This window comes from Neofelis nebulosa, chromosome 12 (genome assembly GCF_028018385.1).
Source record: "Neofelis nebulosa isolate mNeoNeb1 chromosome 12, mNeoNeb1.pri, whole genome shotgun sequence".
Lineage (NCBI taxonomy): Eukaryota > Metazoa > Chordata > Mammalia > Carnivora > Felidae > Neofelis > Neofelis nebulosa.
Window position 1 is genome coordinate 84146673 of NC_080793.1, and position 23343 is coordinate 84170015.

A 23343-nucleotide genomic window follows, 5' to 3' on the forward strand; every position below is an offset into this window, starting at 1 on the left:
TGCAATAAACATAAAGGTGCATATAGCCTTTTAGATTAGTGCTTTTGTTTTTTGGGGGGTAAATACCCAGGAGTGGAATTATTGAATCATACGGTACTTCCATGTTTAATTTTTTGAGGAACCTCCAAAGTGTTTTCCACAGTGGCTGCACCAACTTACATTCCTACCAACAGTGCACGAGGGTTCTCTTTTCTCCACACTCTCATTGATATTTGTTATCTGTCCTTTTGATGTTAGCCATTCTGGCAGGTGTAAGGTGATATCCCATTGTGGTTTTGATTTGCAATTGCTCGATGATTAGTGATGTTGAACATCTTTTCATGTGCCTACTGGCCATCTGTATGTTTTCTTTGGAAAAATGTCTTTTTAGGTCCTCAGCCAATTTTTAAATTAGATTGTTATTATTATCTTTGGCATTGTGTAAGTTCTTTATGTATTTTGGATACTGACCCCTTATTGGCTGTATCACTTGCAAATATCGTCTCCCATTCACTATGTTGCCTTTTTGTTTTATTGATGGTTTCTGTCACTGTGCATAAGCTTACTTTGGTGTTGTCTCAACAGTTTAATTTTGCTTTTGTTTCTCTTAGCTTCAAAGACATATCTAGAAAAATGTTGCTATGGCCCATGTCAGAGAAATAACTGCCTCTGTTCTTCTCTGGGAGTTTGATACTTTTAAGTCTTTAATCCATTCTGAGTTTATTTTTGTGTATGGTGTTACAGGGTCGTCCAGTTTTCTCAAAATCATTTGTTGAAGAGACTGTCCTTTTTCCCGTTGTATGTTCTTGCCTCCTTTGTCATTGATCAACTGGCCTTAGGTGTGGGTTTATTTCTCAGTTTTCTATTCTCTACTCTCTTCTCTTGACCTATGTGTCTGTTTTTCTGCCAGTGCCATACTGTTTTGATTATTACAACTTTGTAGTAGATCTTGAAATCTGGAATTGGGATACCTCCGGCTTGGTTGTGGTTGTGGTTGCTGTTGTTGAAGGTGGCTTTGGCTATTGAGGGTCTTCTGTGATTCCACACAAATTGGAGGATTATGTGATCTAGTTCCATGAAAAAAGCTGTCGGTATTTTTATAGGGACGGTATTGAATCTGTAGATTGCTTTATGTAATATGGATATTTTAACAATATTAATTCTTCCAATTCACAAGCACAGTATGTCTTTCCATCTGTTTGTGTTGTCCTCAATTGCTCTAATCAATAGTTTATAGTTTTCAGAGTAGAAGTCCTTAACATCTTTGGTTAAGTTGATTCCTATGTATCTTATTCTTTTTGGTGCAATTGTCAACAGGACTGTTTTCTTATTTTCTCTTTGGGCTACTTTGCTATTAGTGCATAGCAATGCTATGAATTTCTGGGTATTAACTTTGTATCCTGCAACTTTACTGAATTCATTTATTACTTCCTGGGGTTTTTTTTGAGGGAGTCTTTAGGGTTTTCTATGCATAATATCATGTCATCTGCCAATAGTGACGGCTTAATTTCTTCTTTACTAACACGGATGCTTCTCATTTCTTTTTCTTGTCTCACTGCTGTGGCTAGGGCTTCCAGTACTATGTTGATTAAAAGTGGTGAGAGTGGGACATCCTTGTCTTGTTCTTAATCTCAGAGGAAAAGCTTTCAGGGTTGTTTTCATTAAGATGTTCGCTGTGGGTTTTTCATATATGGCCTTTATTATTCTAAGTACGTGCCCTCTAAACCCATTTTTGTTGAGAGTTCTATCATGAACGGACGTTGAATTGTGTCAAATGCTTTTTCTGTATCTACTGAGATGATCATGTGAGTTTTATCCTTTGCTTTGTTGATGTGATGAATCACATTGATTGACTTGCAAATACTGACACATCTTTGCATCCCTGGAATCAGTCCCACCTGATTATGGCCAATGATTCTTTTAAAATATGGTGGAATGTGGTTGGCTAATATTTTGTTGAGGATCTTTGCATCTATGTTCATCAAGGACATTGGTCTGTAGTTTTCGTGTGTGTGTGTGTGTGTGTGTGTGTGTGTGTGTGTGTGTGTGGTGTCTTGGATTGTGGTGTCAGGGTAATGCTGACCTCATAAAGCCTATTTGGAAGCTTTTCTTCCTCTTCTATTTTTTGGAATAGTTTGAGGAGGGTAAGTATTAACTCTTCTTTAAATGGTAGAGTTCAGCTGTGAATTCACCTGATCCTGGACATCTATTTCCCATAGTTTTTTGATTTACCAATTCAATTTCATTAACAGCTATCAGTCTGTTCGGAGTTTCTGCTTCCTCCTGACTCAGTTTTGGAAGATTGTATGCTTCCAGGGATTTATCCACTTCTTCTAGGTTGCCCATTTTGTTAGCATATAACTTTTTGTAGAATTCGGTTGTAATCTTTTGTATTTCTGTGGTGTCAGTTGTTACCTCTCCTCTCTTGTTTCTGATTTTATTTGGTCCCTTTCTCTTTTTTCCTTGGTAAGTCTGGCTAGAGAATCCCACATTCTTTTAAAATCCACTTACCTTCCCAAAATCTTGTTTGTGAGCTCCATTTCAGTTCTTCAGCATTCCTTTTGAATGTGAATCTCTCTTATTTTTTTTTTTTTTATTTGAGAGAAAGAGAGGGTGGGGAGAGAGAGAGAGAGAAAGAGAGAGACAGAGAGAGGGAATCTTAAGCAGGCTCTACACTCAGCACAAAGCCCAACACAGGGCTTGATCCCATGACCCTGGGATCAGGACATGAGCTGAAATCAAAAGACACTCGGCAAACTGAGCCACCCAGGTGCCCCCGGAGGTGAATCTTGAATGTGGGTTAACAGAGGCCAAGCCTTCCTGACTTAAGCATCAGTTCACAAGTGAGATCAAGGTAAGCTCTCCTTCAGAGCAATGGAATCCGCTACCCAAGCCTGTCAAGAGCGGGAGGAAACACGTCCTGAACATAAGGTCCGAACTATTCCAGGACCCCAGAGGAGTCCTTAGTGCCCTTACCTGCTATCTAGATTCATAACTACCTGTGCCAGTGTGGGAAATGCCAAGAAAGAATCTTGCCCCTTATAATGGCAGCCTGTTATTATGACCTACAGTGTGTCGAGGATATGGATAGCTGCAACATTTTGCCCAGGTCCCGGGGTGTGGTTAAACTGAAAACATCAGCCACCTTCCTTCTTATGGAAACCCTCCCCCATGTATTGAAAGAAACATTGAAACTTTTGCCAAGCTCCTTCCTGAAGCTGTCACCCACCGATCCCATTTGCTGAACTCCAGCCGTGTTCGTCTTTTTCTTGAATTCCTAAGCAGGCTTTTTTGCATGTGTGCTATTCCCAATTTCTCGGAAGCTTTCCCCCAAGTCTTTTCAGGGTTATCTCCTCCTTATCCGTAAGCCCCAGGCTCAGCCCCTTCTTTCCATCACAGCGTTTATTACAAATTAAAATGTTAAAAAAATTTTTTTCCGGTTTATTTTTTGTGTTGATGTCCTCGCGTTACCGTGAACTCCATCAGAGTGTGTGGGTATTTGCCTGGAATGCTGTCGCGTGCCCTGCACCCTGCAGAGTGTTAGGGAAAGCAGTTGTTCGATGCATATGTGATGAAAAAATAAAAGTAGAAATTACACACACAGGTTCACACTGCATATTCTGATCATTGAATTGGATTCCTTAAAGTCTTAAAATTTCTATGTGGAGGATGTTTTATTCTTCCTTCTGTTAGACCCTCAGTAGGATCATTTTTAATTATAAGAATTCTATGGCATAATGCTCACTGATTTTCTCATGAGCGAGTATCACCTACTGATAATTTTTTTTTATGTATGACAGATTAGGTGTGGGTTCAAATGAATCACACCAGGGAATTTGTTCTAAATTCCTGAGTCACCAAGAAGGTGAACTAAAGAATCACATGGCTCTCTCACCGTCCCTTGTATAATTGCCCTGTCAAAGATTTAATCCTTGCAGGCATATTAGCTCTTGATTTAACAAACAGTAAGTGTTTGCTAGAAAACTGAATTACAAACAGCCTGATTCCTGAAATGGAAAATTGAAGTTTTGCGGCGACAGTATCTTAGTTTTGCTCTGCTTGTGGGATACAAACTATGTGCGCAAATCAGGATAAATCTGCAGTTTCAAAGGTTTGAAGCTGGACTCAACAAAATAGAACAATTTTCACAAAATTTGGAATTCGGAGTCATCGCTCGGTACAGTGTATCGTCAGGCACCCAATGTTCGTGACACTGCTAAGTAACAGGTGACCGTTCTTAAATCAAACTCACTACCAACCCCTGACCTTCGAACAATTCCTGTTCTTCCTCCTCTGAAAGGCACCACCACTCACCCAGTTGCGAAGGCCAGAAACCTGGGACTCATCCTTGAGTTACCCATTTCTTTACCTTCACATACTGTCATATTCCAAATGCTTTCAATTTTCCCTGCCAAATATTTTTTGGACCTGGTCCCTCTATTCTATGTTCTTTTTGGTTCTTGCCCTCATAGAATTAGGTGGGCATTGTTCTAAGCACTTTGTATGACTGTGCATTTAGTCTTGGATGGCTATCTCATCAGTTTTATGACAAGCCGGATTTTCAGATGAGGACCTTGAAGCACAGAGAAGTTCAGTAACTTGAAGCTGGCAACCAACAGAGCTGGGATGTGAAGGCCACATGTGTAACCACTAGGATATGGAGCTGCCATAACACCTGACCTGCAACCCTATAATAGTCTAACTAATCTTGCCGCTGCTTCTTTCTTCTTCTAAAACTCTCCACAGAGCTACCCAAATGGTCCCTCAATACTGCAAAATGGATTAAACTTGTTTAAAACTGTTCAGTGATTCCTCATCTCCTGGAAGGCCAAGTCTAAAGTTCTTGGCATGGTGGGCATTGCCCTTCGTGACTTTGTCCAGCTAAGCCCTCCACCTCCCATCTCCAGAACTCAGTCAGTCACCTAATGTTGGGGCTGACCTTTCCGTCTGTAACATACTCATGCCCAAACCTTCATCATCCTGGTAAACACCAACCCAGGCTTCAAGATTCAAAAATCACCTCTTCCTTATTTCTGTCTCTGAGAGACAAGATGTTTCTTCCTTTGTCTTCCTATATCACCTGTGTTACTAACAATGATCTCACTGCAATATAATTAGTTGTTTTTAGCTATGTCTCTAACCTGGACTATGAGATTCTTGAGGGAGAGATAATCCCACGGGCAACTTTACATCCTAGATATCCTTGGTGCACTGTCACATTTCTGACACAGAGGAGGTGCATATCACACATTTAGTTATGGGTTAAGGGATAAGAAACTTGGACCTGAGAGGGTAGAAAGTGACACCGCAAAGAGTAGAAGAGAATACGCCCAGTGGATTTTATAATGCATAATTTCTAGACATTCCCAGCCATTGAGCCCACCTATCTAACACTTGATTCTCTTTTACCAAATTCACTAATTTAATAGACATTTCTTGAATGCCTATTGTGGGTCAGTATCATGCTAAGATGTAAGCAACACAAAGAACAAGGCAGTGTCTCTTTCTGATGAGATCAAGTCCTTTCAGGGGCCTGGTATAGGTGCGGGGGAAGCCAATAAGACTGGGCAGTCCCCATGCAGTATGGCAGGAACGGTGGGACAGGGAGACCCAGTGGGTGATGAGAGCACAGAGAAGAGGCACCAAACCCAGGGTGGTAGGGTGAAAGAAAGCTCCTCAGAGGTGGTGAGACCTCTAAGAAGGGGAGACCGCAGACATTTTCGGAGAACAAAGAAAGCACTGACTTTTCTAAGCTCTGAGGCACATTGGTTTTGCCAAATAGGTAAGCGAGAGATGGGAAACAAAGGGTGTCGTAGGCCATACTGAGGGAACTCTGGCCTTATCCTCAAAGCTGTGGGGAATTGTGAAACATTTCAGATGAGGCAGGAATAGAACTGACACGTGTCGTTAGAAAAATCACCCTGACAGCAGGAAGCAGGGAGAGCAGAAGTTGTTCAGTACTTTGGGCAAGAGATCATGAAATTCTGGCTGAAGGTTCCCCAGTGGAGAACGAGCAGTAGGCAGGTGTGAGATAAAATGGAGGAGTAGAATCCACACAGCCTGGGGACTGAACATGGAGATAGAGATCAATGGGAGGGAGGAGTGAAATGTGACTCCCAACCCCGCGGGGGTGACAGAGCCATTCATGGAGCTAGGAAGCATGAGAGGAAGACCAAACTCGTGGGAGGGACAGTGCGTTCATATTTGGAACCGTCTCAGATTGCAGTCCTTGTGTCCCACCTGAGAGGAGATACTCCACAGGATCCGTTCAAAGTTCAAAGAGGAGAGTTTTGAGTTGGCGATAAGGCACGAAAAATCACCGATGTATGAATGTTAAGGAAGAGGAGGGAAGGACTAAGGATGGACCCCCGAGGGATATCCACACAACACATAAGAGGAAATGCGAGTACAGTGACCACGCAAATGCCCAGATGTCCATATTCACAAAAAAAGAAGTCACAAGTCTGGTGTCAGCTAACCTTTGGAAAGGGGAAGATATGCTAAGGCCACGGAGGAGGAGTGTATGTGCCACGCAGTCAACAGCCAGGGGCAGGCTATAGCTTTAATGAATGAGGAACGTGATTTAAAAAAAAAAATCTCTCATATAAAGTCAAGGAGATTAAAATTAGTCAAGGGACGGTATGAATGCAGATATGAACAGCAATCACCGTCCCTGATTGCTATTGTGATGGTACGAATGCATCACACTGTTTTTGAATATTTTTCTCCATGTGCTAGTATTTATATATTTGATTTCATCCAGCCTTTGGCATGTATATTTTCAGATTTTCATTTGGGGGGGGAACACTGCTATACTCCATAAAACTCATTAATAACGCACAAGTCCAGGCATTTCGATTGTATTGGGGTTTCATTATGTTCCCTGAATGAGAAAGAACACGCAAGCAAGAGAACGGAAGCCTTTTCGAAAGACTTATTCTGCAGCCTTCTGCGGCAATCCTTTGGTCCTCGTGGCCGGGGAATGTTTATCTATGTATTTGTGTAATATGCAGTCCCACCGTATCCAAGCACCTGGAAAATCTAATTAGCCTGGTCTTGATTGACTGTGTGCAGGACAATGCCATGGTCCTCAGTCTGTTCTTTGTCTCCTACAGCGTGCTCACTGATATGAAAATGAAGACACAGTAAGAGTTTCCACGAGCAGCTGCCCAACGGGCTTCTTACGGTATCGTGTCTGCACGGAATAATTGTCCATAAATAAGGAGGTCTCTCCACCAGTCAGGGGCTGGGGAGTAGACTGCACCCGAGGAGAACTCACTGCAGCGCGGTTTAGGACTATACCCCGGTTACACCATTAGAGGCAGAGCAGTCTTCAACCCTTGCTGGGGTAGCCCCCCAGCCAGCCTCATTGCATCGGTAGAGACTAGAGCAAAAGCACCGGGAAGAGGAAATTTAGGACATGTTCTGCTTTGTTTTCTTATCATTTAGCAAGATGCTGCCACCACGTTTGGCAGTGGCTTTGAAAGCTTAGAAAATCCAGCCTGTAGAGGGGGGTCTAACCTGCCATTTGTGCAAGTAGGGAGGATTTGATGGACACAGTGGTGAATGTACCCGAGCAGAGGCAGGTTGACCATGAAGCCGATAAGGCTTCAGCTTTCTGGTCCCTCACTAGAATGGGTCTCTTCCAAAGTCCTGTATTCATAAATCTGTGGTCATCAGTTTGCTTTCTTTGTCCAAAAGAGGACTTCAGGAGGTGCCTGAGCTTCAGGTCCCATAAAATCTGGATCCGCCCCTGGGCTCAGTCCAGAAGTTGTTCCCTGCAGCCGAGCCCCCTTGTTGTGCTACAGAATTCATTCTCCCTCGTTCCTTTCAACGACCTACCCACCCACGCCCACTCTGAGTTTTAGAAGGGCACAACTGCCCGTCCAGAGACTGCATTTCCCAGCCTGGCTAGAAGCCAGGAGGGAGTCACGTGACTAGGATTTTGCCAGTGGGACGTGGACAGAGGTAATGTGGGCAACTGCCGGGGTTTCCCCCTTCTAAGGGTATACACTCCCCATATTTTTTCTTTCCCCTCTTTCTACTGGCTGGCAAAGGGCATTAACGGGAGCAGCCATCTTGGGACCCAAAGAAGGAAGCCACGTATGAAAGGGAGCAGGTAATGATAGACCGCTCACTTCTGGACCGTGAGTGGGAAGAGATGTAAGCTCATATTTATTTAAGCCTCTGGACTTTGAGGTCTTTCTGTTTCAGCAGCTTGGACTGTGCCCTTCACACCAGCAGGCCCCTCCGGGTGAGGAATTATTTCCAGGGCAATGTGACAAAGAGACAGTTGGCACAGTAAGGCTGAGCCACCGCCTTTGAAGGTTCTCGAGGAGTCAGAAGCCAATGCAGATATGAGTGGCCAGGTGTGGAATCATGATTAAGAGAAGACTCAGAGTCAGGAAACTTGGGGACACAGGATGAGAAGGGGCAGGGTAGGGAGGTCCTAGAGCATCGCCTCTTGGTGCCCATGGCTTGGACCTGGGGCTTAGGCGGGTCCTAGAGAGGAGTCTATGAGTACAGCCAAGTCATAAGGCTTTGTATCCCCTGCTCCGCCCCCCACCAGCCTCAGCTGATGGAACCAAACACGAGAAACTGATCCGAAGCCAACATTGACAGGCTGTCTGGTAGTCCCGCACTATCCTTCCTGCAGGTGTTGCTCTACTCTTCCCAGGATACAGACGATCCAAATCACACTCTTTCTCATACGGAATGGGAAGGAGAGAGCTCGAAAGGGTCAGCAGTCGGCAGTGAAGTTAGAAGCCAAAGGACACTAAGGAAGAAGACAGCAGGAAAACAGTAAGACAAAGCCCTGCTCTTAGGTTCCCTGACCTTTGGATGGAGGATTGGAGCTATTTGCTAATCTTTCACGAGATTGCCTGGTTTTGCAGCCCTGAGAAGATATCTTGCCCTCTTTATGTCCCTGTGTAACCTTCCAATAAACCCCTTTAACTGAAATAAACGGAGTCGATTTAAAGATAAAAAGCCGAGAGAGCCAGATAAACCTGCATCGTATCTCCTCTGAATTTTCAATTTCCATCTCAATCTGGATTCACTATTGTCACGACAGAGCTACCAGAAAAAGGAGAATGAAAGTGAAGCCAGAGTTGTGGTTTTGGTCACAAAGGCATGATGGTGAAGTTGGAAAAGGCAGGAAAGTGATGGGGCGTGCGTAACCCTTCTTTGTGATTCGTCCAGACGAACCCCACAGCAGAACGACACCGTGTCACTGTTCACGTTCGCAGCAGGTATAAATTTGGAAGAGTTTGTGTGTATTTAGTCTCACTGCTGGAAGAACTGATGGAACGTTACATGCTATTCTGGTTCCTTCCCGTGAATGCCAGCTCTGCTGGAGGGAGGGGGAGAGGTTTTACACCGTGTTGCAAAGACATCTACTTTAAGAAGCTATTTTCCTGAAACCCAAAGACGATCGCCTTAATAACACCTGGCAGGCATCTACGAAGCTCACGGCCATTTTATCCTATCTGACTTGTCCTTACAACTCTTTGTAGAGAAAAATGAGTGAGCCGAAGAAACGCGCTTTCAATTTCAGAAAATGAGGTCCTCCAGCATTCCTGCCTTACCTATCACTTTTCTTCTAGGATCATTCTCCTCTGCTGCTCAATCAGCCTCTTCAACATCCTTGTTTGTACTCTGGTGTCATGATCTCTGTATCCGAACATCCACCCTCCGTCAACCAAGACTCGGCTTACGTCCTAGGTCCTATTGGAGTTGAAAGGGGGAGAGGGTGGATGCTCTTTCTCTAGCAACTAGATATCTGCAGAGGTAACAGGTTCCTGGCCAGGTGTTAATCACCTGGATCAGGGGTCAACAAACTTGGGCCTGGTGGAGACGACCTAACCTGATGCCTATTTTTGTAAGTGACGTTTACTGGAATACAGCCATACCTATTTGCTTACATTTATGAATACTTTTGTGGTTCAAAAGCAGAGTTAGGTAGTTGTTGGCAAAGCCTAAATCACGTACTCTCTGGTCTTTTCAACAAGTGTGCTGGTCCTTGACAGAAGGGAAAGGGATCACTGCTGCACCTAACATCGAGCAGAGTGGAAACACCCAGGAAATTCCTACTGAAGGAAGGATGGAAGGAGGTACAGGGAGATGCAGTGAATTGCCCTCAGATCACATTAAAATGTTTTTTAATGCTCACTTATTTTTGAGACAGAGAGATAGAGAGTGAGCGGGGGAGGGGCAGAGAGAGAGGAAGACACAGAATCCGAAGCAGGCTCCAGGCTCTAGCTGTCCGCACAGAGCCCGACACGGGGCTCGAACTCATGTGAGATCATGATCTGAGCTGAAGTCAGAAACTTAACCGACTGAGCCACCCAGGCACCCCAAATCAGATATTTTATAATGAGATACAAGGAAGGATGAGATTCAAGTCAGAAAACACTCAGGATTGGCAATCTTAGGTAAGGAGGCCGAGGATAGGAGGGATTGGGATAAAAGGGGTTGTCCTCGTTAACTACTGCTGGGTTACAAACTGCCCCCAAACCTAATGGCTTCAACACAATCATTTTACTGTATCTCACAATTTTATGGGTTGGAAATTTGGACAGAGTTTGGTTGGGTGATCCTTCTGATGTGTCATCAGTAGAGGTCAGTCTGTGGCATTCAGCTGGCAGCTGGGCTGGTTTGAAAGGGTCAATTCAGTTTTACTACTTGCCTGGTGCCTTGAGAGTGGTGGTAAGGCCGGGCTCGGCTGTGGTTGTCCACCAGACCACCTACCCATGGGCTTTCCAACATGTCAACCTCAGTGTGGCCAGGCTTCTTACGTGGTAGCTCAGGCTCTGAGAACAAGTGTTCCAGTGAACCAGCAAAAAAGCTGCAGTGTCTTTAATGACCACAGAAGTCACATAATGACACTTACACCCTCCTCAATTGGTTAAAGTAGTCGTCAGCCTGCCCAGATTCAAGGAGAGGGGACACGGACCCCACCTCTCAGTGGAAAGGGTGTCGAAGAGTTCGTGGCCATGGCTTAAAACCAGCCCGGGAGGGGACGGAGTAGCCGGGGCAGGTAACTGACACTTACTAAAGGCTTTCCATAGTTATTTCAAAACAGCTGTGTAAGAAAGGTATTATTATTCTCATTTGCCAGTTAAAAAAATTCCGAGATTCAATGATTTATAATTAACTTACAGAAAACGACTGAGCTGGTGAGTTACAGAGTTGCAATTTCAATGCAGATCCATCTAATTCCAACCGTGGGACTTTTTCCATTTTACCATGATGTCTATCATGAGGAAATGAAGAGTCAACCATGGCAGGCAATGCAATGACGGGGGTTAAAGGGAAAAACCCATGGTCTTACCTTCTTGCTCTTGGACAATAGAGTCACTAATGGCAGAAGGGGCCTGAGTGTCCTTCTGAGGAGATATAAGATATAACAATACCCCCTGAAACCCCAGTCCCAGAGATGCCAGATGTCCCTAACTCTTCTCCAATTCCTGGTCAGCTGTGCCAGGCAGTCTCTACCTAAGGGCACACTCCTTTCACAGTGAAAGAGGGCGATGTTGAGGGAACACATCTCCTGTGTTAGAGGCAACTCTCACATCTCCGCCTTCAGTTCCAGCTTCTCACAAAGACACCTGCAGGCCACCTCCACTTTGATGTTCCCCCTCACACACATTTTCTCAGGGCAAGCTTCTGTCCCTCCTGCCCTCCTCAGGTCCTAGACCAGTGAAGAAGACTTCCAGCTTCCAGGTCTATAAGGAGCTTGGAGGTCACTACTCCCTCCAACAAGTAAACAGCTGAGCAGACTGAACAATCCACGGCTGTTTTTGGATGCTTGGAGGACACAGGGCAAATTGCTGCCCCCACGGCTGGAGAGACAAGGGTGTAGAGGGAGTCACGGTTTCCCAAAGCTGAGACTCACAAGTGGATACCACTGGAGGGAAGAAAACCTGAACTGTCATTGATGAGTTGATGTATGCTCACTGTGAACAAATCTGAGAGTTATAAACTCCAGGGAGACCCACTTGGGGTCTCCACAGTACTGGGAAATTTACCTCTAGGAGCTCAACTAGGTTCCCACAGTATATATGGAGAAAAATCCCCTTGGGCTTTCAGCAGGTGGAAGGAAAAAGGAATAATTTTGAAATAAACCCAGAGCACTCTGTTCTTAACAAGGTGTGCCCTCAGGAGCCTAACCTGCCAGGGTATTATCAGAGGCTAACTGACTGAGAGGGAAATACCGAACTCCAGCCCAATCTAGTCAACCTGTCCCATGTGAGGAGAAAAAAAACCCTGAGAAACACTTGTGAAGTTCACAGTCCAGAGGCACAGGCTCACTCAAACACTGAGACCTAATCACATGACTGTAGAACACTTCCCACACCTCACCATCTCATTACTAAATGCCTATTTAGAGCAGTAGTTCCTTCCACACAGTACATCATGTCTGGCCAGCAAGAAAAAATTACAAGGCAGACTAAAAGGCAAAATAGACAGAGCAAGCATCAGAACCACATGCTGCAGGGCTGTTGGAACTTCTGACCAGGAGTCCTCACTGACTGTTTCCTTGCTTCTTCCGATGTTGCGGAGATAGCATAGCATGAAAGTTCAGCACCCAGGCTTTGGTACCGTGCTGCCTGAGTTTGAGTCTATTGCTTTTGTTCTCAGGTGTTTGATTTTAGGTGAGTCGTTTTATCTCGGCGAGCTTTAGCTTTCTCAACTGTAAGATGGCAAGACTAAGAATATCTACTTATAGTGCTTTTAGGAGAACTGAATTACTATATTGAAGGGCTTAGAATAGCACTTGGCATATAGGAGGTACTCAACAAATGCTGGCTTTCATGATGTCCAACCAATCTCCAAGCTCTACTAGTTTTTCATTTATTCAAGGTCCTTTCTATTACCACCATCACTATCTTAGTCTGGGTCCTAATGATCTTATCCTTGTATAGCTGTTATAGCTTCAAAAAAAAAAAAAAAAGGAGGTCTATGTTCTCATATCTATATTCTGCACATAGTTGGCTCAGAATCTTCACCAATTTTTGACCCCTTATGTACTGCATTGCACTAAGCACTTTAGAGACATTAGTTACCATCTTTGCAATACCCTAAGCTAAGGTGACTACTACCCCCCTTTTACAGATGGAAACACTGGACTCAGAGAAATAACTTGCACTAGGTCACACACCTGGTAAGTGGCAGAGTCAGGATAAGAAATCTGGTGATGTTTTATTACACCATACTTCACTTTCAGTACCATCATACTTTGACATTCATTATGTCGCCTCCTTGCTTAGAAGCTTAAGTAAATGAGTGAACAAATAAACCAATTATTCAGAGGTAGAAGGCTTCAAAGGTTTTCTATTACATACAGGATTTGTTTTCACATAACATTTCAATACATGATAATTTAGCCCTTGTTTAATTTCCCAATCTAATTTTTTGTGCTTCCTTGCTCCAACCCTCTATTCTAGTCAGGCTAATCTATTCACCACCCCACCAAAGGCCACAACCAATTTCCATTCCAAGTCTTTGTGACATTCATCCAGTGGAATGGCAGCTTCACATCTATCTAGTTACACTGTACTCATCATTCAGGTCATAGCTCAGACCCATTTCCTGCATGTGGCCAGCTGAACCATCTAGAACCAGGAAGGATCTGAGATTTTGCCCTACTGGAAAGATAACAATTCAGCCAGCTCTAGTTTCGTGGTTGTGGCAGAAGACACAAAATGCTTGGGTCAGAGACAAAGGTGGTTTTTTTTACTCACAGCAATAGTAGTAGCTAGAGGATCAGCATTTTCATGCTGCTCACAAGATGTGCACAAGCACATGAGGGTCTCCTAGAGAATGATCTCCCAACACTGATAACCTAGTGTATGTTGACATGGCCTTCCTTGCAGGCCCTAAGACGGTATTTCTCTAGACTGAGTAATGTACAAAGAAAGCTCTTCTGAAAAGACAAAGTCTAATAGATTTCCCAGGGTTCACTGTAACATTATTTAACTAATGTTACAAGTAAACCTAGGTATAGAGTCTCATTGTGCCCATAACTTTCACGTACTAGACAAAGTACAGGGTGGGGGGGGGGGGGTTAAGTTAAATGTAAACCAAAACAAGAAATTCAATCAATTTTATGTTTATAATATTAAATTAACAGTTGGGAAATTATTGTTCTGCTCAAACTAAGTTGATAATGTAGGTACCGGGCATTTGGTACCATGATGCCTGAGTTTGAATCTATTGCTTTTGTTCTTAGGTAAAATCATATTAATAACAATACTGTTTTTCCTTAAAAATTTTTTAATGTTTATTTATTATTGAGAGACAGAGAGACACAGCATGAGCAGGGGAGGGGCTGAGAGATGGAGAGACACAGAATCTGAAGCAGGCTCCAGGCTCTGAGCTGTCAGCACAGAGCTCGATGCGGGGCTCGAACCCACAAACTGTGAGATCGTGACCTGAGCCGAAGTCGGACGCTCAACCAACTGAGCCACCCAGGCTCCCCAGTACTGTTTTCTTTACGTGAGCGTAATCATATCTTACATTTAACCAAATTAAAGGGCAATTTTAATGTTGCATTGCTTTATAAACTCTGAAAAGTTATCATACTCACGTTACAGTTTGTTAGCTCCACTGAATTATCAAAACCTGGACCAAATGCATTCTTGGATCTAATTACTGGTGGCATCAGCGGAGGGAAATAACGTCTCAAGATTTTTTCCCACAGCAGACGTCAAAAACAAATTTCTGGGTTTAGTAAAGAGGTCACAATCAGAATGTTCACAAAATCCTGTAAGTACTAGAAAGAGAATAGTTTAGGGGCGCCTGGGTGGCTCAGTCAGTTAAGCGTCTGAGTCTTGATTTCGGCTCGGGTCACGATCTCACAGTTCGTGGGTTCGGGCCCCACATCGGGCTCTGTGCTGACAGCTCAGAGCCTGGAGCCTGCTTCAGATTCTGTGCCTCCCTCTCTCTGTCTCTGTCTCTCTCTCTCTCTCTCTCTCTCAAAAATTAAAAAAACATTAAAAAAAAAAAGAAAGAACATTTTAGAAACAATTTGATCTCAAGTCAAGTTTTCTTTATGTCACCAGCTCTAGGATTTCCACCTAGGATTTTCACACTCCTGTAAGACCTTTGCTCAGGCAGCATAGCTAAGTGTCCTTTGCTGGGTCCTTGACTACAGCATCTCACTTGCATTTTCCAACCACCGACAGCAGTCACAACAGTGCGTTACTGCAAATCCCCGTCATTGTCACAACGGCAAACGTTGAGCCTCAATACCTAAATAAAAGGGGGACTAAAATCGTACTCTGGAAAAGGTTTCCAGGGGCCATTTATGACCCTACAGGTCTTGGACACGAGGACAGTGGCAGATACCATGCTATTAAGAGCCCATCCAACAGAGGCCAAACTCTAGAAGTCAATACAAGTCAAGGTCTCTAACTTGAGGGGATTGCTTAGCAATTACGTACACACAAAGGCCATATTATGTAGGATATACTTAAATCACTGTTTAGCTATCATGATAAGAGGAAAACAACATTTAAATATCCTTACTGAGCACTGAGAACCAAGAATCTGTCTCCACACCCCTCGGGGTTCAAGGACCACAGTTTGAGAGACCCATCGGTCTAAAGCATCTTTGCCAGTAGTTCACTGTCTGGTCTTTCCTCATCCTTATTTCCTTCCTGGCTATTTCCAATCCCCAGTTTCTGTTTCCTATCTGCCTCCCTGGTACTCACTCCTCACACAACACACTGACCTTTCTCCTCCCTCTTCTTCATTTCCATTGTTCCTGTTGGAGCAGCTTCTCAGCCCAACACCTGGCCCCCTTCCTCCTGAGTGGACACTCTCTTGGCAATTACCCAGGATGCTTCGCAACAGTGACTGTTGTCCTCGACTCACCAAGACATCAAAGGGATTTGCTTAAAGTCACGCCTAGGTCAGGGAGCAAGGCCACCCCCTCACCTCCTTTTCCGTATTCCCCCCACATAGACCTTGCTGAGTCCCTGAAGTCCTTACTACACACTGTGGGGGAGCGCCAATCTCTGAAAAGACCGAGTGCCAATATGGCGGGGCGGGGGAGGGTCACAGTACCTTTGTGGGTTGTTGTTTACTGAGCTCAGTAACATCTTTTAAAAACATTTTTTTGACCATCGTGGTAAAATATGCAAAACGTAAAAACTATCACTCCAATCATTTTTAAGCATGTAGTTCAATAGAATTAAGTATGTTCGCACTGTTGTGCAATCACGCTCCAGAACTTCTTCATCTTGCAAAACTGAAATTCTATGCCCGTTGAGCAACTCCCCCCCGATTTACCCCTCCCTCCAGCCCCTGGCAACCACCGTCCTACTTTCTACCTCCATGAACTGTATATATGTGGAATCATATAATTTTTGTCTTTTTGTGGCTGGCCATTCTCCCCTTGACATAAAATAACACCTCCCCCCCCCCCACCACACACCAGATTAGCCCTAGACAATCACTGGCCTAGGAAACAGCACATGGGGACTGTATGTTAACATCTTTCCTGTTCTTAACTCCCACACATCCTGTTTCCCATCAAGCTGCTCTGTCAACAAGTTGAAATATTAACTCCATTCCCTTTGGTTTCCCAGGCTGAAAGTGATTTGATTAAACCTGACAGAAATAACTCTTCTTATCCATGAAATGATGAGCACTGTTTTTTTTTACCCTTATTTGGGTGCTGGGTAAGAACTTTTGAGAAGCTGATGAAAATCGTGTACCCTTTCCCAGAAAAGTACACAGGCATGCATACGTTTGCCTAGAGTTTCGGGGGTTTATAAGCCCTGACTTAATGTGAGTCCCCTCAAGAGCAGGCTCTAAGATGAGAATTTGGGGGCAAGTAGTTTATTTGGGAGGGAATCCCAGGAAACAGGGGGAGGTAAACCAGAGAAGGGAGGGAACCCAATAAAGGGTGAGTTTGTTAATTCGCAGGTGCCACTGTGGGTAACAGAGGCTCATTTCGGCTGGAGACCCTCTGAGACAAGGTGCAGAACGTACCTGGGAAATCGGAAGTTAACTCTGCAGCGATCCCAGCCTGCTTTGCCCTTGGGGAAGATGGTCCTCCGGCCACAGAAAGTCCTAAGGCAGAAGAGACAGGTGTTTGAGAAGGCTTCAAGGTATATGGGAACCATTCAATGAATCTGAAGGTGACTTTTGGGAGGGCCCGGGGCAGGCGGGTGGGACACTAACACGAATATGGATCCTGGGAAACTCATCCAGGCGCGCTCGTTAAGAGGCTCTGGAACAGGTTTACTAATAAACCTCCCAGCCGCAAGCGTCTGCTTCTCTGTTGAAGCGGTCGGTGGCTCACTTGTGCTCTCAGGCCTCCCTTTTTGAGCAGTTGAGCCCTCCCCCCAGCAGCCTGTAACAGACATTCATGCTGACATTGCACCCCGCCTACACGGCCGCACGCAGCCTCATGTGCGCCTGTGATCAGCTATCGTTACTTACCCCAGATGTTCGTTTTGACAATAGGGAGCAGCAGGGCCTGACTCAGGGGGGCTCACTGCTTAATTGCATATGGCTTATGAGAATGAAGTACACGGTGGGGATCTGCAAAAAGCTACCTGGAAATGGCCTCACTGCCAGGTCAGATCGGTTTCTCTGTCGTTCATTTCCTCAGCCTTATAGTTACAGCCCACAGAGGAGATGGTCAATTTCATTAAACACCAGCCACAACATGGGGACATTAGTGATGAAAAAAATCACAAGCAGGACCATCAGGACTTTTTGGTGGTGGTTTTCCTAAACGTCACCTCGCAGCAGGTGGGACAGAGCAGGAACAATTAGATAGGAGGTGAGATCTCGCGTTCTGTGGAAGGTTGAATTGTATCCCTCCAAAAGGTACTGAAGTCCTAACCACAGTACCTCTGAATGTGACCTTATTTGGAAATAAGCTTTGCAGATAATTGAGTTAATGAGGTCATGAGGGTAGGCCCCCATGCAATACGATGGTATCCTTACAGTGAGAAGACATTTAGATCCAGAGACAAACACACAAAGAAGGAAGACAACGTGAAGACTCCGGGAGAATGCCATCTCCAAGCCAAAGAACACTTGAGCACAGACCCTCCCCCAGAGCCCTCAGAAGAAACCAACACTGCTGACATCTTGATCCCAGACTTCAGCCTCCTGAATGTGAGACGGTAAATCTCTGTTATTTAAACTGCCATTTGCGGTTCATTGTTACAGCAGCCCCAGGAAACCGAACACAGGCTCTAATAAGAAAACAAACTCAAGTCCAAGTTTGGGGAGGGGTAAAGACGACAAAGAACACAAGATAGTTAAAGAACACAGTAGGAAGTGAGATTGGGAGTCTGAACCATCACACCAGGTATCTCTGAGTCACTAGGAGTGAGGGACAAGGCTCAAGAAAGTTAAGAGTAGGTACTGGCCATCGGCGAAGGACACACGATCCATGAAAGAGCCTTGTTCTCCTTTCCTGGGAATATTCTCCACCTTCCTCCCCACGTTGTGGAGCTCACCCCTTGAAGAATTCTATATCCTCTCTCCCCCTTGCCCTGACTGTGTTGAAGGGCCTTCCGTTAACCCATGACACCTAGATCTTATCCCATCAGAGTATTTGTCCCTCAGCATTGTAACTGTTTTTCCAACGGTCTCCCAACTGGACTGTGACCTGTTTGAGATGAAGGACTGGGTCTTTTCCATTATTGCATCCCCAGCATCAGATACTATACCTGATGCGTTACAGGGAGGCTCCATAAATGTTTCTTGAAGAAATGGATGGATGGATGGAGGCACAAAATGCACGGATTTGATATTAAGACGAACATTAGCTTGCATCTTGGTGCTGTTTATTTATTTATTTTGGGGGGGGGGGCTTGAGATGATTGTAGGATGTGGCATCCTAGGTAAGAACTTGGTCAGTAGGATGAGCACTGGGGAAGGCCTGTGACAGACTGAGCATTGCAACACCACGACTAGCGTCGTGGAGCATTCATTCACTTATCCATCCCTGCTCAAACATACTTGGAGCACTCTAGTGTTCCAGACGCTCCCTACAAAGATGGGGACTGCAAAATTCCCTCCACATATGGGTGGAGGGAGAGGTTTATAAATAAGGAAGGGCAGAGGATATATTCCCAAAGATATTTGCGGCCGCATTATTTATAATATCTGAACGCTGGAGTAAACCTCGGAGCCTATGTCCACAAGGAGAAATGGTTAAATATAATAAGGTATATTAATCTGATGGAATATCATGCAGCAAATAAAAAGAAAAAATCTTCAGGCAGTATTCCAGAGAAGACTAGTTTGGGGTATGAGTGATAGAAAACTTGCACTTAGGACAGACTAAACGGCAATGTATTTCCTTTCATGTCAAAAAGCCAGAGGGAAGCGGGTGTAAATGGCAGCTCCACAATCACCAGCTTGGCTTCTTCTCTTGCTGTTCCTCTGTCCATAGAGTGAGACTGCTCCTTCATGGTCCAAGAGTTGCTGCTAGAGCTCAAGCCATCACGTCTACACTCCAGGCAGTAGGAAGAAGGAATGGATAAAGAAGGGGAAGTCTCTCTTATAGATATGGCCAAGAAGTTGCTCATGATGTGTCTGATTTCATCTGGAGCAGTCAGAGTTCAGGGAGGGAGACGAGTCATTTTGTGTGTTACAGGATAAAGGACTTCTTATGGAAAAATAATAACTTTTTCCTGCGTGGGAAGAGCTGTAGAAAGTTGGAGGGTCAGAGATGGCGTCACCAATTGGTCGTTTTGAAAAGCCACGCCCATGAAGCTACCGGAAGGGAGCTGCAAAGGGGGAGTTCGTGGAAAGGCCTGAGGGAAGCTGCTACTACCTCTGGGGATCCGAGTCAAGCATCTGGAGGGGAGTCAGTGGCTGCTGTTGGTCAACAGGGCCAGAAATTCCGAAGAGGAGCTGGGCATACAGTGGAAGAGGGTGGGACTGAGTTACAGCCGGAAACTGTTGGACACCTCTACAACCATCTGTCACCATAGCGGCCAACAAAATGACCATTGGAGAATAATGACTGCTGCCCTACCTCTGCCTCCTAAATTTCACACGGGTTCCTTTTTTGGCCAACTACAACCTGGAACCATACACGCAATGGAATTCTGGGAAATGGAGCTCCAAGTTTTCAAGGTGGTGCCATACAAACGGCCACAACGCACTCCTCCCCCCTGGCCTATACAAGCCTCTCTCTCTTTTTAAACCACATTGAATTTTCAAGTAAAGACAACAGTAAAATCAGGCTTCTATATAACATGATGCAGCTGTCCCACATACAGCTGGAAGATGCAAACCCTTTCCCCAAAAGAGGTACACACAGACACTCACGTGTCACTGCTGTCCCTCACTGGATGATGTTCAGACCTCTCCTAGCCGAGTTATGTGTCACCTTCAGCCCTGAATTTAAACACTGGGATATAAAGTTCACTGCTATTAACAATCCTATGTTAAAAAGTAAGAGAATTAGAAAAATTACAATGGATAATATTTATTATGAATATGTTCATATCAAAGCAAGGGACAGTTATAATACTACCTTCCTAGGAGAGCCTGGGGGGCTCAGTCGGTTAAGCATCCGACTTCAGCTCAGGTCATGAACTCTCATGGTTCATGAGTTCGAGTGCCCCATTGGGCTCTGTGCTGACAGCTCAGAGCCTGGAGCCTGCTTCCGGTTCTGTGTCTCCTCTTTCTTTGCTCTCCCCTGCTTGTGCTCCGTCTCTCTGTCTCTCTCTCTCAAAAATAAATGAATGTTAAAAAAATAAAAATAAATAAATACTATCTTCCTCATTTCTACAACTGGTCATGTAGTCATAGCTGGTACTTATTAGTTTTCTCTTTCGCTACCATAGTCTGTATGTTCTTTTTTTTTTCAAAATTTTTTTCAAGGTGTATTCATTTTTGAGAGACAGAGCACAAGCTGGGGAGAGGCGGGGAGAGGCAGAGAGAGACGGAAACACAGAATCGAAGCAGGTTCCAGGCTCTGAGGTGTCAGTACAGACCCTGATGCGGGGCTCAAACCCACGAACTGTGAGATGATAACTTGAGCTGAAGTCAGACGCTTAACCGACTGAGCCACCCAGGCGTCCCCATAGTCTGTATTTTCTTTTTCCTCAGCAAGCAGGGCAGCTAGTCATAATCTTGCATGATGGAGTGAAACAAGCCTTCGTTCCAGAACAGTCTGGGCCATTAGCAATCCTGATTGTACTGGCTGTTGTAGTTTTCCTTTAACATTTATTGCAGGACACAGGAAGGCTAACAGGCAGCCTAAAGGATCTCCTATCTTCCAGCCATACTCTTCCCTGACCTCACTTCTCCTTGATGGTCAGGATCTATCAATCACCCCAGTCAGCAAGTATGGAGACTGGTTGTTGTCGTTGCTAGTTTGTTCCTTGTCATGAATTGCCTAAAACGATCAGTAGAGCACGTGAGGTTCCAGTCAAAAACCCACTACTGTGTTTCCTAGTGGAAGCTTTCTCCCTTGGGATTTACCTCTAAATCAGTAGATCCCAAAGCTGTGGAACAAAAGCCAAACATTTTACTAATGGATCCCTAAGGACAGTAGAGAAAGGAGTGACTCCCATTTCTACCCCCTTGATTCCTGGCCACAAGCGAAACATCGCCATATACTGGTTGGTAATTTAGAGCATATACCGCATCCTGGTGGATGTTACCCTAGCAATGGAAAGTGTTGCCACAGAGCTGACGCCATAACTGAATTTCTTTTCAATCCAATTAAAAATCATATATATTTAAGGTATACAACTGGATGATTTGATGACTGTATACTTCGTAAGATATTTATCACAATCAAGCTAATTAACATATCTATCACCTCACACAGTTATAATTTTCAAGTGCATGGTGAGCACACTTGAGATCTACCCTCTCAGCAAATTTCAATTATACGATGCAATATTGTTAACTATATAGCCACATTGCTGTACACTAGATTTCCAGAATTTATCTTACACAACTGAGACTTTAACCCCTTAATCAACATCTCTCCATAATCTCCTTCCCCTGGCATCTGGTAACCACCATTCTTTGTTTCTAAGTCTGATAGTTCCAGATTCCACATACAAGTGAGTTCTGCAGTATTTGGCTCTCTGTGTCTGACGTCCTCTAGGTTCATCCATGTTGTTGCAAATGGCCATTCTAATAGGTGTAGAGTGGCCCCCCTCAACCCACACACAATTTTAAAATTAATATTGACTATTCCCCTAAAATGGAGTTACATACAAAATTTATCTCACATTGGCCACTTTTCTATTAATGAAGGAACTATATTTTCATAACCTGTTCCCCTCCCTTTAAATATTTGATGAAAAGAAAGCAAACGTTACCAAAGAAAATTCAAGAAATTAAAGGAAAATAGAATTGCCCTTCCTCAGAGAAGAAATTTAAGTCATCCTTGAGAAAAGTCTGGGTGGTCCAAATTGTCTGGAACCATTTGTGATTTCTTTGGATTCAGTGATGGTTCTTTGCCCTTCCTTGCTTCCTTCCTTCCTTCCTCTTCCTCTTCCAACTCTTCCTTGTCCTCCTTTTCTTTTCTTTTTTTTAATGTTTATTTTTGAGAGAGAGAGAGAGACAGAGACAGAGACAGAGACAGAGCATGAATGGGGTTGGGGCAGCGAGAGAGGGAGACACAGAATTTGAAACAGGCTCCAGGCTCTGAGTTGTCAGCACAGAGCCTGACGTGGGGCTCGAACTCACAACCACGAGCTCATGACCTGAGCCAAAGTCAGAGGCTTAATTGACTGAGCCACCCAGGTGCCCCTCTTGTCCTCCTTTTTTTTCTTTTCTTTTCTTTGCTTTTCTTTTCTTTTCTTTTCTCTTCTCTTTTCTTTCTTTCTTTCTTTCTTTCTTTCTTTCTTTCTTTCTTTCTTTCTTTCTTGGTGGGAGATGGGGGAGAGTTGGGTAGATTTTTAATATAGAGTGAATTTCTCTAAGGATTCTAAGTCCATTTGGGTTGCTATTTCTTTCTGAGTCAGCCATACAAAATTGTATTTTCCTGGGAAATTATCCATTTTTTTCTAAACTTTTAAATTTGTTTGTTTAATGTTCACATGATTCCTTTATCATCATGATTTTTTTAAAGACACATTTATTCAGCATCATGATTAGACTATCACATTTAGCCATCAACAGCATGGGTGCAAAAAAAAAAATCCACGTTAAAACCCTTTGTTGGAATGCTTTACACTTTCCACAGAACAAACTAAAGTCACCTGTTATACGATTAGTCACAGATGCAGCCCTCGAGTTGTTTGCGTATACACATGAGTATTGTCTAAAACATGTCTTCTTTGTAGCAGCTGGGCCCTGCCACCACTGTGCTCGGCTGACTTCACGAATCTGTTGTAACCTCTAGCTTCCCCG

General features: G+C 44.2%; 1 long non-coding RNA gene across 1 annotated transcript in view; it reads right to left on the reverse strand.

The window, feature by feature from the left end:
• Nucleotides 1-17290, reverse strand: part of LOC131492106 (uncharacterized) — a 36253-nt gene extending 18963 nt beyond the window's left edge. Inside the window, exons 1-3 of the long non-coding RNA XR_009251853.1 lie at nt 17173-17290; nt 16981-17061; nt 14570-14746 (exon numbers count right to left, since the gene is read on the reverse strand). This is a non-coding gene — a long non-coding RNA (uncharacterized LOC131492106). The remainder of the gene's footprint in view (nt 1-14569; nt 14747-16980; nt 17062-17172) is intronic.
• Between the last annotated feature and the right edge of the window lie 6053 nt (nt 17291-23343).